The 15,421-nt window shown below is 54.9% G+C and overlaps 1 protein-coding gene across 1 annotated transcript in view; it reads right to left on the bottom strand.

Annotated features, from left to right (window-relative positions):
- Positions 1-15,421, bottom strand: part of LOC143692679 (uncharacterized) — a 468,458-nt gene that overhangs the window by 96,216 nt on the left and 356,821 nt on the right. The gene's annotated exons all lie outside the window — the stretch shown is intronic.

Below are 15,421 nucleotides of genomic sequence, written 5' to 3'. Positions count from 1 at the left end.
TACATTTTGTTCGTCACGAAAAAGAGACCAGTGTGTTACAAGAGTTGTCTGCTGACTATTTCTGTACTACTTCATGAGATATGAGCCACAAGGATACCAGGGAAGGGGTTGCAGGAGCCCACACATAGTCCCACCCAGCAAATGGTACAAACAGATAACTCACAGAAATAACGACCAGGGAAAGGCTGGGGAAAGGGCAGGGGCAGAGTAACACCCAGCAGGGAAACCTTTCCCGCTGACAAATGGTACAAGCAGATAACTCACAGAAATAACGACCAGGGAAAAGCTGGGGAAGGGGCAGGGACAGATAAACAGTCTGCAAGGCAGGATATTTGCTTGCTTAAGCTTGATAGGGCACATATTGCGTTAATCATAAGATTTTGGTAATTTTCCACGGAGAAGTCACCAAATAAGGACATAGGGTGAAGAAGACGCAGCTGAGGAAGACTCCGCAGCCTTTATCACCAACTACCAGGAGACAGAAGGATGACCCCCTAGCAACAACCAGCGCAGGCGCAGAGAACTCCGAGATGACATGGACTCCTGAAGGATAGAGAGGATAAAAGGACTGAATCAGAAACTAGTTGGGGCGGCAGTAGGTGGAGCGGAGACTCCCCTGTCGCCCAGCGCTGAGCCTTTGCTTACGTAGTATAACTGCTTCAATAATTAATAAATTCTTTGATTGGAAATTACTCGTTTTGAGTCAATTTTATAACAAGGAGGACACAAGCACAACCAGCTGAGAAGGTGGCACTCTGAAAACAGACCAGAACTGACTGAAAAGGAATATGAGAGAAAGAAATAATTTTGCCCCTTTTATTTCCTATCAAAATACAATTTTTTCCCCTTCTCACAAACCTTTTGCCGTTGTCATTCAGCAGGGCTGTCAGAAAGTCCTTAATTCTGGGTGGATGTTCCAGACTGCAGCCACAGGCAAACAGGGAATGGGGATTTTCCTGCTCCTGGGGAGTGACATCCTCAGCTGAGGAAAGGAGGAGACACCAGAAGAAAATGGCAGCCGGGCTTCATCCTCCCACAGGAAAGAGAGGGGGGAAATCTCTCATCCTGTCTGCAGCTGCTCCCACAGGGATGTGAGGGCTGATCCCAGAGCCCCAAGGGTCACAGTCAGCGCTGCCCTCAGGGAATGCTCACCTGGTATTGAGGGGCAGCGTGGGAGCACCTGGATCTTGGGGCACCCAGCTGCCCCCCATGTTTGGAGGTGCCTGGGGAGGGCTGGGACAATGCCAGGGACATCCTGCAGTGACATCCCCCCTGTCCTGCTCTGGGTGAGCTCAGTCCCAAACCTGACCCTGATCCTGGTCTCAATCTCACTCCATGTTCAGACACACTCACAGTTCTGTATTAAATCACATCCTAGTCCCAGACTCATCTAGCCCCAGACCCAATCTCAACCCCAGCCCTAAAGCCAATCCCATGTCTAGCCTTAACCCCAATCCCAGCTCTAATCCAAATCTCAGCCCCAACTCCAAGCCCAGCCCCAATTCCAGCCCCTTCCTAAATCCTCAGCCCCAAACCAAATCCCAGGCTCAGCCCTTCTGGGGCTTTGGGGGTGTCTCTGTCCCTGTGCCCCCGATGATGTTTGGGTGGGGTCCCAGCAGGGCTGAGAGGGACAGAGACCCCCCCGGCCTCCCCAGGGGTGAGAAGGTGGCAGAGCCCCCCCAGCCCCGAGCAGCCTCAGCGGTGAGAGGGACACAGAGCCCCTGGTGCCCAGCCCTGCACAGGCATTGCCTGAGGCCAGAGGGATGGAGACCCCCCGAGCATCCCCCAGGGCCAGGGGACAGAGAGCCCCGAGCATCCCCTGGGCTGAGAGGGACAGAGACTGCCCCGAGCACCCCCTGGCACAGGGGAGAGAGGGAGGGAGACCCCCCAGGCATTCCCTGGGTGAGAATGATGGAGACCCCTGGGGAATGGCCTGGGGTGACAGGGACAGGGACACCCCTGGGGAATGGCCTGAGGTGACAGGGACAGGGACACCCCTGGGGAATGGCCTGGGGTGACAGGGACAGGGACACCCCTGGGGAATGGCCTGGGGTGACAGGGACAGGGACACTCCTGGGGAATGGCCTGGGGTGACAGGGACAGGGACACCCCTGGGGAATGGCCTGGGGTGACAGGGACAGGGACAACCCCCCCAGCCCCTCCCAAGCATTCCCAGGGCATGAGGTACAGAGACCCCTCGAGCATCCACTGAGCACTGTGTTATAAATGAGAAGCTTGACTAGCCCAATATTCAAGCAACAATCAATTTATTAATTAATATGGAAAAGCATGAGCAATACAGCATTGGGTACCGTGGGGGAGGTTTTCCCTCCAACTGCACACCCATAGTTGAGGCTTACGGGTATTTATAGGGGTACTCATCAGCTTTCTCAGCAGTTTCTATTCCCAATTTTTACCTCACAATTCTATACACTATTGTGATTTAGTCTTTCTCAGGATGTTTCCCAGAAAGGAGTATCCCCAGATGGTGGTGGTTCGGTTTCTGAAAGAAGGAAGAAGTCTCCCACATGGTGGGGTCCGGCTCTGCAGATGTGGGTCCACATTTTAATTGCAAGGACTATAAATCTCATCTAATTCCATGAGCCCCTGCAATGTCAAAATGGACCTTTGGATCCATGGGGGCCCACAGTGTCACAATGGGCTCTTTTGGTTCCACAGCTTCCCTATGGCCCCTCGGTTCCATGTGTCCTGCACTGTTCCATGAATCCTTAGTTCCATGGGGTCTGTAGGGTCACAATGGTCTCCTTGGTTTCATGGTGCCACAGCTGCCATAATTTCCATGGTATCACAACTGCCCTTGGATCCCAAGAGGCCCCATCGTGTGACAATGGCCCCTTGCTTCCATGACGCCCTGCAGTGTCACAATGGTGCCCATGATTCCATCAGGCCCTGCAGTGTCACCATGGACAGTTGGTTCAATGACACTCCACAATGTCACCACGGCCCCTTGGTTCCACAGAGCCCCACTGTGTCACTGTGGTCCCTTTGGTTCCAGGGCTCAGAAGTGCCAGAATGACCCTTTGGTTCCATCAGGCCTTGAAGGTTCAAAATGGTCTCCATGGTTTCATGAGTACCCTGTGTGTCACAAGAGACTCTTGGGTCCCTGAAGTTCTTCAGTGTCACAATGGGCCCTTGGTTCCATGAGGTTTGGTAGAGTCCCAATTGACTCCTTGGTTCCATGAAGCCCTGCTGTGTCACAATGCCCATGGTTCCATGAGTTTCCATGGTGTCACCACGGTCTCCTTGGATCCCCAGTATCACCATGGTCTCCTTGGTACCATCCAGGCCTTGTAACAAGAGGTACTGAGCCATTTTGTGCCTTAGATGAAAGGCTGCAGAACTCATGGTTGTCAGGCTGTGTCACTGATAAGAAACAAAAACCACCTGAATCTGAACGCAAAATATCATCTCAAGTATCTTCAGTCCCAGCCTCGACAGAGGTAGAAAATACAAACAGAGATTCCACAGTAAATCAAAAATAGGGACCATATTTTCAATGCAGGCAAAATGCATTCAAGTGCATTCCAATGCACTCGATATGATGGGGAGGTGATGATCCCCTATTCCAAGAGTGAACTTAAGAAGGGCTGACTATTGAAGGAACCACAGAGAAGCACAATATAAGAAAAGCAGGTGGCATAGGTAATTCTGGGATAGGCAGACCAGAAAGCAAGAGCAGATGAGCCAGTGTAGTCGCCACCAAGGAGATCACATTCACATGCTGTGGGCAGCAACCCCATCAGGCCATGTCACCATCCCCTGGCACAAGGGGGGTCACGATAGTTCATTTTACTGATCTCAGAGTGCAAAGACACACAGCAGGGGACCTTCAGTATTAACCAAAACAAATGCACCTTTTATTGAGTGCCCACAGCAGATGCAACACAAGGATTAGAAAGCAGATAAAGGATAGAGAGACAGAGAAAAGGGGGGGGGGGAATAGCTGCCAACAGAGAGATGAAATCCTCGTGGTCCGGCCAATAGATCTGTCTTGTCACATCGGGGAGAGTCTCAAAGTCTTTGGTTAACTCAGGGCTCTTTTATAATCTACCGTCGGGAGGGGAGCAGGACGGCACATGGAGGGAACAGTGGAGAATAAACCCATTGAGAACAAGTATCACTGAGGAGGTTGTGACAGCACAGAGCTGGCTGTGATGTCATAGAGTAAGGTATGAGGTCATAGAGAACATTCTGCCATCATAGAGTGTGTATCTGGGGCATCAGTGAGTGGGTTGTGACATCACTGGGTGACTGAGTAACATCATAGAGCTGGCTGTGACATCACAGTACAGACTGTTAAATCATAGGGTGACTTTGTGACATCACAGACACTTCTGTGACATCACAGAGCAGCTGTATCACATTACAGGGTGGCATCTCATAGTTGGCTGTGTGACATCACAGGGGTGTGTGACATCCCCGGGGCTGTGTGAGGTCACTGGGGAGGTCACTCTGCCCTGGCCCCCCTCACAGTTCCCCCCAGAGCAGTCCAACCCTGTTCGTGCACAGCGGGGTCCCCTGTCCCCCCGGGTCCCCCCGCCCCCGGCGCCGCAGCCTCCCCCAGAGGATGTTCCACGAGATCGACCCCAGAGCCTGACACGGGGACGGGGGGCCGGGGCCCTGGGGGTGGCACAGGGGGACAGGGACACCCCGGCAGCGTCCCCGTGTCCCCCAGGGCCAGAGCCTGGGCCAGGGCTCCTTCACCCTGGTACCAACGAGGCCTTGAGAGCGCTGAAAAAATCCCCAGCAAGGCAGCAGCAAAAACCAGATTTAATATTAAGGGACAGCAGCACAAAGTTCCTTGGCAGGAGTCACTCTGCTCCTGACTGGACACTTCAGGCACACCAAGGAAACAAAGCAACAACAAAACCAATCAAAATCCAGGCAATCAAACCAGAAATGAACAGAGAACTGTCCCTGTGCGTTTGTGTGACACAAGGACAGTGAGGGCAAGGATAAAAGGAATATGGCCCAAAAGCTTACCAGAGCTCAAACTTAACTGGACTTAACTTCCACCTTAACTGATACCTTAAATGTCACAATTAACCAAAACCAGAGGCTAACAGTATTTAACCTAATTATAACCTATGACTTTTCAATTTAACAGAGGATTAGCATTTAACAGAATTTAAATCAGCTTATAACTTATATTAAACATAACAACTTAGCAAAAGAGCAACTCTTACCAGCATTTAACATCACTTAGACCTTGTAATTTAACCTTACCTACAGGTTTGTCTGATTTAGCTATCCAAGGCTCTCAAACCCCTCAGAGAGCAGCATTTCTGCCACATTTCCCCAGCACAGGCACTCCTGTGTGCACACAGACACAAAGAGTCAGTGCAAGGCACCTGGGAAAAATTCCCCTCAGGGCAGGAAATGCTCCCTGTGGATCCTTTGGCATCTCCCCAGCGGGTGAAGGGCTGAGCCTGGAGGAGTGGGGGGATCGGCCCAGGCTCCATCGTTTTTGGGGATCCCCGAGTGCAGCAAACGGGAGAGTTCCCAGCTGGGAGAGGCCCCACTCAGAGGGAGTCGCTGGCCCAGGAGAGCTCCAAGGGCTCCTTTTGGAGCGCTGTTTGCAGGGCCCCAAGAGAGGGGCTTCAGTCCCAGCAATGGTTCATCCTGGCCGCACTGGGCACCAACAGCTTTCTTTGGCAGTGTGAGAACAGGGATGTTGTGCCACTGAGGGAACAAAAGCAGTTCCCAGGGCTGCTCCTCCAGAAAGCAGGAGCTGGTTGGGCAGCAGCAGTGCCTGGGGCAGACAGTGTTTGTGATGAGCTGCAGAGGAGCTGAGCCCAGGGGCTGTTGGCCAAGGCGGAGCCCCAAGGAGCATTTCTCAGCTGGCAGGGCGGCCTGAGAAGGGGAGGGGGGAATGCAGCAGCACAGGGCCCATGGAACCAAGGGAGCATGGTGACACTGTGGGGCCCTGTGAGACCAAGGGACCATTGTGACACTGTGGGGACTCATGGAATCATGGAGAGCACTGTGACATTGCTGGGCCTCATGGAACCATGGGGACCATACTGACGCTGTGTGGCTCCATGGAATGTAGGGATCATTGTGACACTGAGAGGCCCCATCAAACCAAGGGTCCATTGTGACACCACAGGGCCTCATGGAACTGTGGAGACCATTATGAGACTTTGGGGTGTCATGGAACCAAGGGGCTGTTGTGAAACTGCGAGACCCCATGGAGCCAAAAGTTCATGGTGACATTGCAAGGCCTCATGGAATAATGGAGACACCATTTAGACACTTGACAGCCTCATGGAACCAAGGGGCCATTGTGACACTGGAGGGCAGCATGGAACCGAAGGCCAGGGTTATATTGCGGGGCCTTGTGTCATCAGTGGTCCATTGTGACACTGTGGAGCCAAAGGAGACCATTGTGACACTGCAGAGCTGCATAGACCCAAGGGGCCATGGTGACACAGGAGAACCCCATAGAACCAAGGGTTCATTGTGGCACTGCAGGGCTGCATGGAACCAAAGGTCCAGGGTGACACAGAGGGGCCTCCTGTCATCAATGGTCCATTGTGACACTGTGGAGCCAAAGGACACCATTGTGACACTGCAAACGCCCAGGGTCCAAAGGTCCATTGTGACATTGCAGGGCTCATGGAACAGTGGAGTCCCATGACACTGTGGGGCCTGGGGAACCATGGAGACCATTGTGACACTGCAAGGCCTCATTAAACCAAGGTGTCATTGTGACACTATAGGCCACCATAAAATTAAGGGAATATGGAAGAGGTCGGGCTACTTTGGCCTCCTGGGCTCCCTTACGGATCCACCTATCCATTGCATAATGAGGGTGTCTTCTCATCTGCTGCTGAAACACTGGGGCTCCATGCTTTCCTTCCTATGGAAAAGAAATGTCCTTTTTGGCCAGATGCCCATGGCCAAATTTGGGTTCCACCTCCAACATTCCCTGTTGTGACAGACTGGAGAAGATTGTTGGCTCAAAACATTTCATGTATGGGGTATGAAAGGGCAGGTCCAGCCTTGCCCTGCCCTGGAACCCCAATCCCCCCAGAGCCTCTATCCCAGCCCAGCAGTGGCTGCCAGTCCCTGGCACAGCACAGGCAATGCTCCACAGCCACCTCTGCAGCCCCAGCCCAGCTCCTGAGGGACCAAATGAGCCCAAGCCCCAGCTGGGGGAAGGGCCCAGGGAGACCAAGGGGTATTGAAGGCTGACCACAAGGCAAGCACACATCTTGACCCTGCATCCTCTTGGAATTTCCATCTGAAATGTCCTGGAATCCAGGAGTTGGAAGCTCTGTGTGTGCTTCTCTAAATCTTATTTGTCTTTTTCTTATTCCCTCTTCTTGCAAAATTTGAGTAACTTAAAATGGACGAGGCTTAGAGTTTGTGAAGTTGAATGAGCAAAGTTAATGTTACCAGAAGTGTTTCTTGTTGATTAAATGTTGTAATAAACCTTTTGCCAAAGTTTCTCTGATTTTCTAAAGTTGCCAGTAAAGTTCCTTTTTTGTTGCTTTGAGCTCCTGACAATCCCTTGTTCTTATTTCTCCAGCACATCCAACTCAGAGGACACAAACAATTATAATTCCTTTTAAATGTCTCCTTGAGAGAGTTGTTTGGGGGATGGGGGTCAGGGCTTGTGTGTCCTGCTTGGCCCAGCCCAGGCAGGGCTTTCCCAGCCACATTCCACACTCCATTGCCCAGCTGGAGCCCCTGGTGCCTCTGAGTTGTGCTGCCCCAGCCCCAGGGACGCTCTCCTTGTCTGCCCATTCCCCCACGGTCTCTGGGCAGGGATGGCCTCAGTGGGGGCTGCTGACATCCTCAGCAACTTGGAGGCTGCTGCTGAATTTCACTGCTCCAGAGGCTTGTTCAGCCTTCAGCTCTTCAGTGCAGGAATTCAGTGTCCCAGGGCTCATGAACATTCAGAACACCTTAACAAGTCAAGCCTCTGGGAATAATTTGATTTTAATTTTCAAATCATTTGTGGTTAATTAGGCAGATTTCAATAGTATATCCAAAGTGAATATGTTTCTTTTAAAAAGACAGTAAGCAAGGTTTTTTAGGTCCTGTTTAGGGTTTTTTTCCTGATCATAAATTGATATAAGTAGTCTCCAATTGACACTGAATCCAAGTACCTCCTCATGTAGTTTGAATGGATATGAAAATCAAGACCCTTCCTGGCTGACAATCAATCAGACTCTGTCCCTACCCCCACCCCACCATTTCCCCCATCCAAGCCCTGGCACTCAGAGCAGCCTTGTGCAAATCTGAGCTCCCTCCAGCCCAGGCTGCCCCTGCAGCTTTCAGCTCCTTGGCTCCAACTCCCACCTGCTTTCCTTGCAGAAGGAGCTGCCCGAGACACAGAGGGATGTTCATTTCTTGTCAGCCAACAAAGCCAAGGGAAGGCACAGCTCCATCAAATGCAAAAGTCCTTCCTCTGCTGGATATTAAATCCACTTTGCACAGCAGACAGTCTCAGAGCAATGGAAAACACCTTCTGTGCCCAGCACAGATCCCAAGGTCCCCCCAAACCCTCCCTGCCCCAATTCTGCCCAGGTTTGCTCTTTGCACACATGAGTCACAGGCTGAAGTCAGGAGCTGCCTCCATGCGCAGAGGGAGGAAAAGAGAGAAAGGGGAGGAAGAGCTCTCCTGTGCAGAGCCAAGGTCCATGTGCAGCCCCTGCAGTGGGAGCCACAACTCATCAGGTTTGTGTCCTTTGGGCTCAGGGCCTGGTGACACTCAGAGGCACAGAATGGTTTCTTGCCAACAAACACAAGTTGAACATTTGAACAGTTTAATAACCATCACAGCTCTTCCCTCAGCTCTCTGATATGTCCCAGCGGCATCTGACATATCCCCCATCCCCCAGAGATTTCTGTACAGGAAGAGTTTTAGACAAAGACATAAGAAAAGGTAATTCCGTGATAGATAGAAACACAATTAAGATGTTGACTAGTGTGGTATTTATTTGAACTTCAGAAAGACTGGGCAACTCGCTGAAGCTCAAAGCATGAAACCAGTCAGTTGATAGGCACTTGAATGACCAGAGAGCATCTGGAGGAGAAAATCTGGAAGGAATGGGAAGAATAAAGTTCCAGAGAGCCTAGTGAAGAGATGCCCTTACACATGGCCATTTAAACAAGAGAGCAGCAAAGACATGAAGGAAGAGCAACAGGAAATATTAGGCTGAATATTGGTGACACAAGTAGAGGGGGAAGGTCAGTATTTCTTCTCCTGCCATTATTAGAAGAATCCGGTAGATCCAGGAAATTCCTGTTCCTGATGGGAAAACATTGCCATTTCTTAAAAGGACTCAAATGACCCAGATAATAAAGATTTGCTTGTATCTTATGAAACTAACAGGTATTAACACCTGTGCCCCTTTCCAGGCAGACATCAGCTGTGTGCCCATGAACAGGCAGTGCCACTTGTGCCCTGAGGTGCCCAGCTGGGATTGGATCTCTCCCAGAGCACCTGAGGGAGAGCAGAGCACCTTGCAAGCTGCAGGGCCCTGACAGCCCCACAGGGCTCCTGTGCCATCAACATCTGCTCTGCTCCAGTGTGAAACAGGGCCCAGCATGGTGCTGGGATCATCAGAGAGCTGAGGTGTGTGCTGGAATTCAATGGCCTCCCCATCCCGCAGCAGCCCTGCATTTCCCTGCTGCAGCCTTGGTCTCCAGCCCAGCCATGGAGGCTCTTTGGGCTCTGGAGTGTTGCTGCAGCCCCCAAGGGCAGCTGAGCTCTGCCTTTGGCACAGTCAGGCCTGGCCAGCGCAGGCCATGCTCAGCAATTGCTTGTGTGTGCCTGGCCTTGCTGTCAGCCCCGGCAGCGGCTGCGTGGCCCCTTTGTGGCCCTGTGCTGGCCCAGCCATGGTGGCCCAGCCCCTGTGCAGGCCCAGCCCAGGCCAGGAGCATTGCGGCTGGGAACGGCCCCTGTGCCGTGGTGCCCACAGCAGCCTTGGGGCTCTGTGCCCCATGGCCTCCCTGCTGGGCAGCCTCTGCCAGCTCCTGCAGAGCCCATGGCACCTGTGGGGCTGCACAGACAGCCCTGCCCCGGGCTCTGCCGGCGTCTGGGCCAGCAGAGAGGCAGCCAGGGCTGGCCATGGCCAGGAACAGGCCCTGAGCCCCGCAGGAGGATGGAGCTGGGCCACAGCCAAACTCAGCCCAGGCCAAAGCTGGGCTCAGCAGCCAGGGCTGCCAATGCATGGGCACAGAGGCTGGAGCTGACAAATGTCCTGGGCCCCCTCCCTGCTCTGTCCATGCCACCAAGGGCACAGAGCAGCCTCCTCTCTGGCCACTTGCCTGTTTGCAATGCCTTGCACAGGTGCTGGCCCTGCCCCACAAGGCCTGGCCTGAGTCCTGCCCCTGCATGCTCAGCCAGGCTGAGATGGACACTGATGGTTTCTGGGCCAGGCTCTCTGAGCCCAGCTCAGCTCCCTGCAAGCTCTGCCAGCTGCACGGGAAGGATTTCCAACACATGCTGCGGCTGGATCAGACCTGGAGGTTCGGCGAGGGCCTGGTAAGGACGGCCTGCCAGCCCCAGCCTCGGGCTGCAGAAGCCCCCTGGCTGTGCTGCTCAGTGAGTGCGGCTGGCAGCTGCGCTCCTGCCCAGCGCTGCATCCAGGGCCGCCAGCCTGCGCTCCACATGGCGCTGCCTTCCCTGGGCCACGTGGGCTCTGCTCCAGGCTCCTGTGGCCCCAAGGCCCCAAGGAGCCTGGAACTGCGGGGCGGCACCACAGCTCCCCGGGGCAGCAGCCACCCCGCTGCCCCCGTCTGAGCTAGGCGCCAGTGGCTGCTGGCCACCTGGCAGGGCTCTGCAGGCAGGGGCGGCCAGTGCTGGCCGCACGGAGCGCCCGGCCAAGGGGCTGAGCCTGCACCAAGTGTACCCTCCTGCCGCTCTCTGCAGCTGGCAGGGGACAGGAGCCGAGCGGCCAAGCACAGGAACTCTGCCACACCTGGTGATATCAGGGCTCCCTGGGCCCCAGGGCTCAGAGCAGCATTTGTGCCCTGGCTCACATGCTCCTTGTCTCTGTCACACAGCCGCGCTTAGCGTGGCCACCATGCAGGACGTGTCCCGAGGAGGCCGTGCCAGCTTCTGTGGAAGGCCCCGTGCCCTTCCCGCCACGGCTGGGTCAGCAGCCACGGGGGCTCCTGCTGCCCTGAGCCTGCCGAGCAGGGCAGCCTTTGCTTATGGTTTGAGCCGTTCCTAAAGATCCTGTCGGGCTGTCTGAGACACTTGGGGCAAGGCATTCCTTCCAACCTGGGCCACTTTGGGGGGGCTGGGGGCAGCCCCATGGCAGGTGGCAGGGTGTGCAAGGGCCCTTTGTGACACAGTGCTGCAAAGTCACCGTGCCATGGAATGGGACCTCTGTGACATGCGGTGACATAGGTGTTGGCAGCAACGTGGCCACACCACAGTGCTGGGTGCACGTGACGGGACAGGACAGGACAGAGCACAGTGCCCTTGTTCCTTGCTGACCCGGAGCTTTCCTGAGGCGTTACTCCTGCAGGTGACCTCGTGGCCAGACCACAGGACTTGGTGACCTCTGGCCTTGCCAAGGCTTCTCTTCTGCAGGTGCCCTTGAGGGCAGACCATGGCGTTGGCTGAGCACGGTCCTTGATGAGGAGTCTCCTGTCCTTGTGGCTGCAGCCCTCAAGACCAGAGTGCAAGACTTGCTGTCCTGTAGCCTTGCCAAGACTTGACTCTTGCAGGTGCCTTCAAGGCACAACTGCAGCACTTGCTGACTCCGACCTTTTCCCAGCCATCTTCTCCGACAAGCAGCCATGAATCCAGGCAGTGACGTAGAGCACAGACCTGCGAGCATGCCCCAGCTGGCCTGGGAGAAGGAGGACAAAGAAGGCCCTGGAACTGCTGCAGCACAGCAGCCTGAAGAGCAGTTCCAGCTACTGCAGAAGGGTGAGTGGCAGAGGTGGGCCACAGGGGTGGTGCCTGAAGCCAGCTTGGCCCCATCCCCTCCCATTCCATCCCATCCCATCCCATCCCATCCCATCCTGTCCCATCCCCTGGGGACATGCCCATGGTCAGGACAGAGCAGGGGCCAGGGCAGACACCCCACAGCCGTGCAGCCCCAATGCCCTGGGGCGTGGCAGGGCTGTCCCTGCCTGGGGAGCACAGGGCTGGCCTTGTGTTCTCCGGCCTCTCCCGCAGCCCCTCAGCTCTGGCAGCGCGCACAAGGGCAGGAACGCACCCGTGGCCTCTTCTGCGCGACAGCGCAGGTACCTGCAGCCATCCCCAGCTGCGCTGGGCCTGCTGTCCCTGCTCAGCCCAGCACGGTGTGTGCAGCACTCCATGCAACATCCCTGGTATCTTGCCCTTCTGCTACAGATGGTTGGCAAATTCATGAAGAGGATGTGGGAGGAAGAGAGCAGTGTCACGGGCACTGTGCTCAGAGTGTACCCTCCCATCTTCGAAACCAAGACCAGCGCTGCCCTGCTGGATAAACTGCCCTGAGCTCTGGGCAGCACACAGGGCCTCTCTGAGCCCAGCCCAGCCCAGTCAGCTCTGGCCCCACAGCTCTGCTCAGCCCAGGCTGCTCTGGCCACTGCCCCACGGCCTCAGCCCCTGCCAAGGCCACAGCAGCAGCTGCCGCTGCCACAGGACTCAGCCCCAGCCATGGGGGAAGGTGCTTGGCCAAGGCCAAAGGAGGCTCCCTGGCTGCCCTGCTGCCCTCGGCCTGAGGTGCTGAGAGCTCTGCAGCCCCTGCTGCCATCCCATCTGCCCAGGGCAGCACCAGAGCCCCGGCCTTGGGGCCCTCAAGAGCTGCTCCTGCTCCAGGCCCAGGGCCCATGCCAAAGCTGGGACAGCAGCCACAAAGCTGTGCCCATTTCTGTTCATTGCTGCTCTCATGGGCATGGATCCTCAGCCACTTGGAGTTTGCTGATGGGTTTTACTACTCCAGAGGCCTCTTCTTTCTTGAGCTCTTCAATTCAGGAATTCAGTGAGGAAAGCTCATAAACATTTATGCAAAAACTCCAGAACAACAAAAGCCACAGGGAATATTCTATGCTTTTATTTATTCTGTGAATAATTAGACAGATTTCAGACATGTATTCTAAGTGAATACACTGCCTTGAAAACAATGCAGAGAGAAGTGTTTTGTCATGTTAAGTTTTCTTTTCCTATTGGTACATTGGTATGAGCAATGTCCAATTGATATTGACCTCTAGCACCTCATAATCCATTCTGAACAGATATAAAAAAAAATCAAAACCCTTCATGGCTGACAATCAATAACACTTTGTCCCCACTCCCTCCGCACAATTTCCCTCATCCAACCCCTGGAATTCCAATGGAACAGGAATGGTGTGGCCAGCAGGGGCAGGGCAGGGATTCTTCCCCTGTGCTTGGCATTGGTTCTACAGCACCTCAAGTGCTGTGTCAAATTCTGGGCCCCCCAATTTAGGAAGGACATGGAGGGGCTGGAGGGTGTCCAGAGAAGGGCAACAAGGCTGGGGAGGGGTCTGGAGCACAAGTCCTGTGAGTAGCAGCTGAGGGAGCTGGGGTTGTTTATCCTGGAGAAGAAGAGGCTCAGGGGAGACCTCATCATTCTCTACAACTCCCTGACAGGAGGGGGCAGCCAGGTGGGGTTTGGACTCTTTTCCCAGGGAACAGTGACAGGACAAGAGGACACAGCCTTCAGCTGCACCAGGGGACATTTAGGTTGGACATTGGAAATATTCTTCAAACAGAGGGTGATCGGGCAACGGCATGGGCTGTCCAGGGAGGTGGGTGTGTCGCCGTCCCTGGAAGTGTTTAAAGAAAGACTGGATGTGGCACTGAGTGCCATGGTCTGGGTGACAAGGTGGTGTTGGGTCCCAGGCTGGACTTGATGCTCTCCAAGGTCTTTTCCAGCCTGGCTGATTCTCTGATGATTGTGACACTGCAGGGCCCTGGGGAAGCAAGGGGCCATTGTGAAACTGCAGGGCCTGGTGGCACCAAGAGGACCATGGTGACACTGTGTACGACATGGCAGCACAGAGCCAAGGGGCCATTGTGACACTGTGGGGCTGGATGGAAGCAAGGAGTCCATGGTGACAGTCTGGGTCCTGGTGGCACCACAGAGGCCACTGTGACACTGCAGGGCCTTGTGGAACCATGCAGAGCATTGTGACAGAGCAGGACCTGGTGTCACGATGGGGCCATTGTGACATTGCAGGGCCCCATGGAACCAAGGGGCCAGGGCTGCTCCTCAGGGACTCCTGGAATGAAGGAAACATGTTTGACACCGTGGTGGCCCTTGGGACCAAGAGGCCATTGTGACATTGTGGAACCAAGGAGAGCATTGCTGCACTGCCAGACCTCATGGAACCAAGGATCCATTGTGACACAGCAGGGCCTTGGGAGACCAAGGATCCATTGTGACACTGCAGGGCACAAGGATCCAAGGGACTTTCTGACACCAAGGTTTCCCATGGAACCAAAGGGACATTGTGACACTGGGAGGTCTCATGGAGTCATGGAGACCATTGGGACACTCTGGGGCCTCATGGAACCATGGTGACACTAAGTTGGCTGGGAGTGTGGATCTGCTGGAGGGTAGGAGGGCTCTGCACAGGGCCCTGGACAGGCTGGATCCAGGGCCCAAATCCAACAAGGTGAGGTTTAACAAGTCCAAGTGCCGGGTCCTGCACTTTGGCCACAACAACCCCTGCAGCACTACAGGCTGGGGACAGAGTGGCTGGAGAGCAGCCAGGCAGAAAGGGACCTGCAGGGACTGATGGACAGCAGGCTGGACATGAGGCAGCAGTGTGCCCAGGTGGCCAAGAAGGCCAATGGCTCCTGGCCTGGATCAGGAATGGTGTGGCCAGGAGGAGCAGGGCAGGGATTCTTCCCCTGTGCTCGGCACTGGTTGGGCAGCACCTCAAATGCTGTGTCCAGTTCTAAACCCTTTGGGGTGGGCATTCGGGAGAAATTTGTAGCAGGAAGAGTAAAGAAAGCAAAGGAGAAGCCAAGGAAATGCTCAGGGCAGTTTGGGGGTGGCTGCCAGGCAGCCCTGGCTCTGAGCAACACCGTCTGCAGTGGCACAGGAAACTCCCAGCTGATGGGAACAAACTTTCTGGCTGAGTGCAGAGGCCAGGACAAAGCTGAGTGATTTCCCTGGTGTCCCGCAGGCCTTGCTGGCCCCAGGGGCTGATTGCATTTGTGCTCCCTCAGGTTCATGTCCCCACAGCAACAGCATGGGGGTGCTGGCCCTGCTGTGTGCAATGCAAACAGGGGCTGCTGAGGCAGTGCTGCCGTGTCTGTGCCTGCAAGGATGGGGCACCTGTGTGAGCTGGGGGAGAGGCCAGGGCTGCAGAGGGGGGATGTTGTTGGCAGCTGCATGAGGACGCTCTGGGACGCTGCCCTGGGCTGTGCAGCGCCCTGGGCATGGATCAGCCCCTGCTCTGCTGCTCCTTC

This window comes from Agelaius phoeniceus (assembly GCF_051311805.1).
Source record: "Agelaius phoeniceus isolate bAgePho1 chromosome W unlocalized genomic scaffold, bAgePho1.hap1 SUPER_W_unloc_2, whole genome shotgun sequence".
Classification (NCBI taxonomy): Eukaryota; Metazoa; Chordata; class Aves; order Passeriformes; family Icteridae; genus Agelaius; species Agelaius phoeniceus.
The sequence above is the reverse complement of the archived record's forward strand: the minus strand, read 5'-3'. Positions and strand labels throughout refer to the sequence as shown.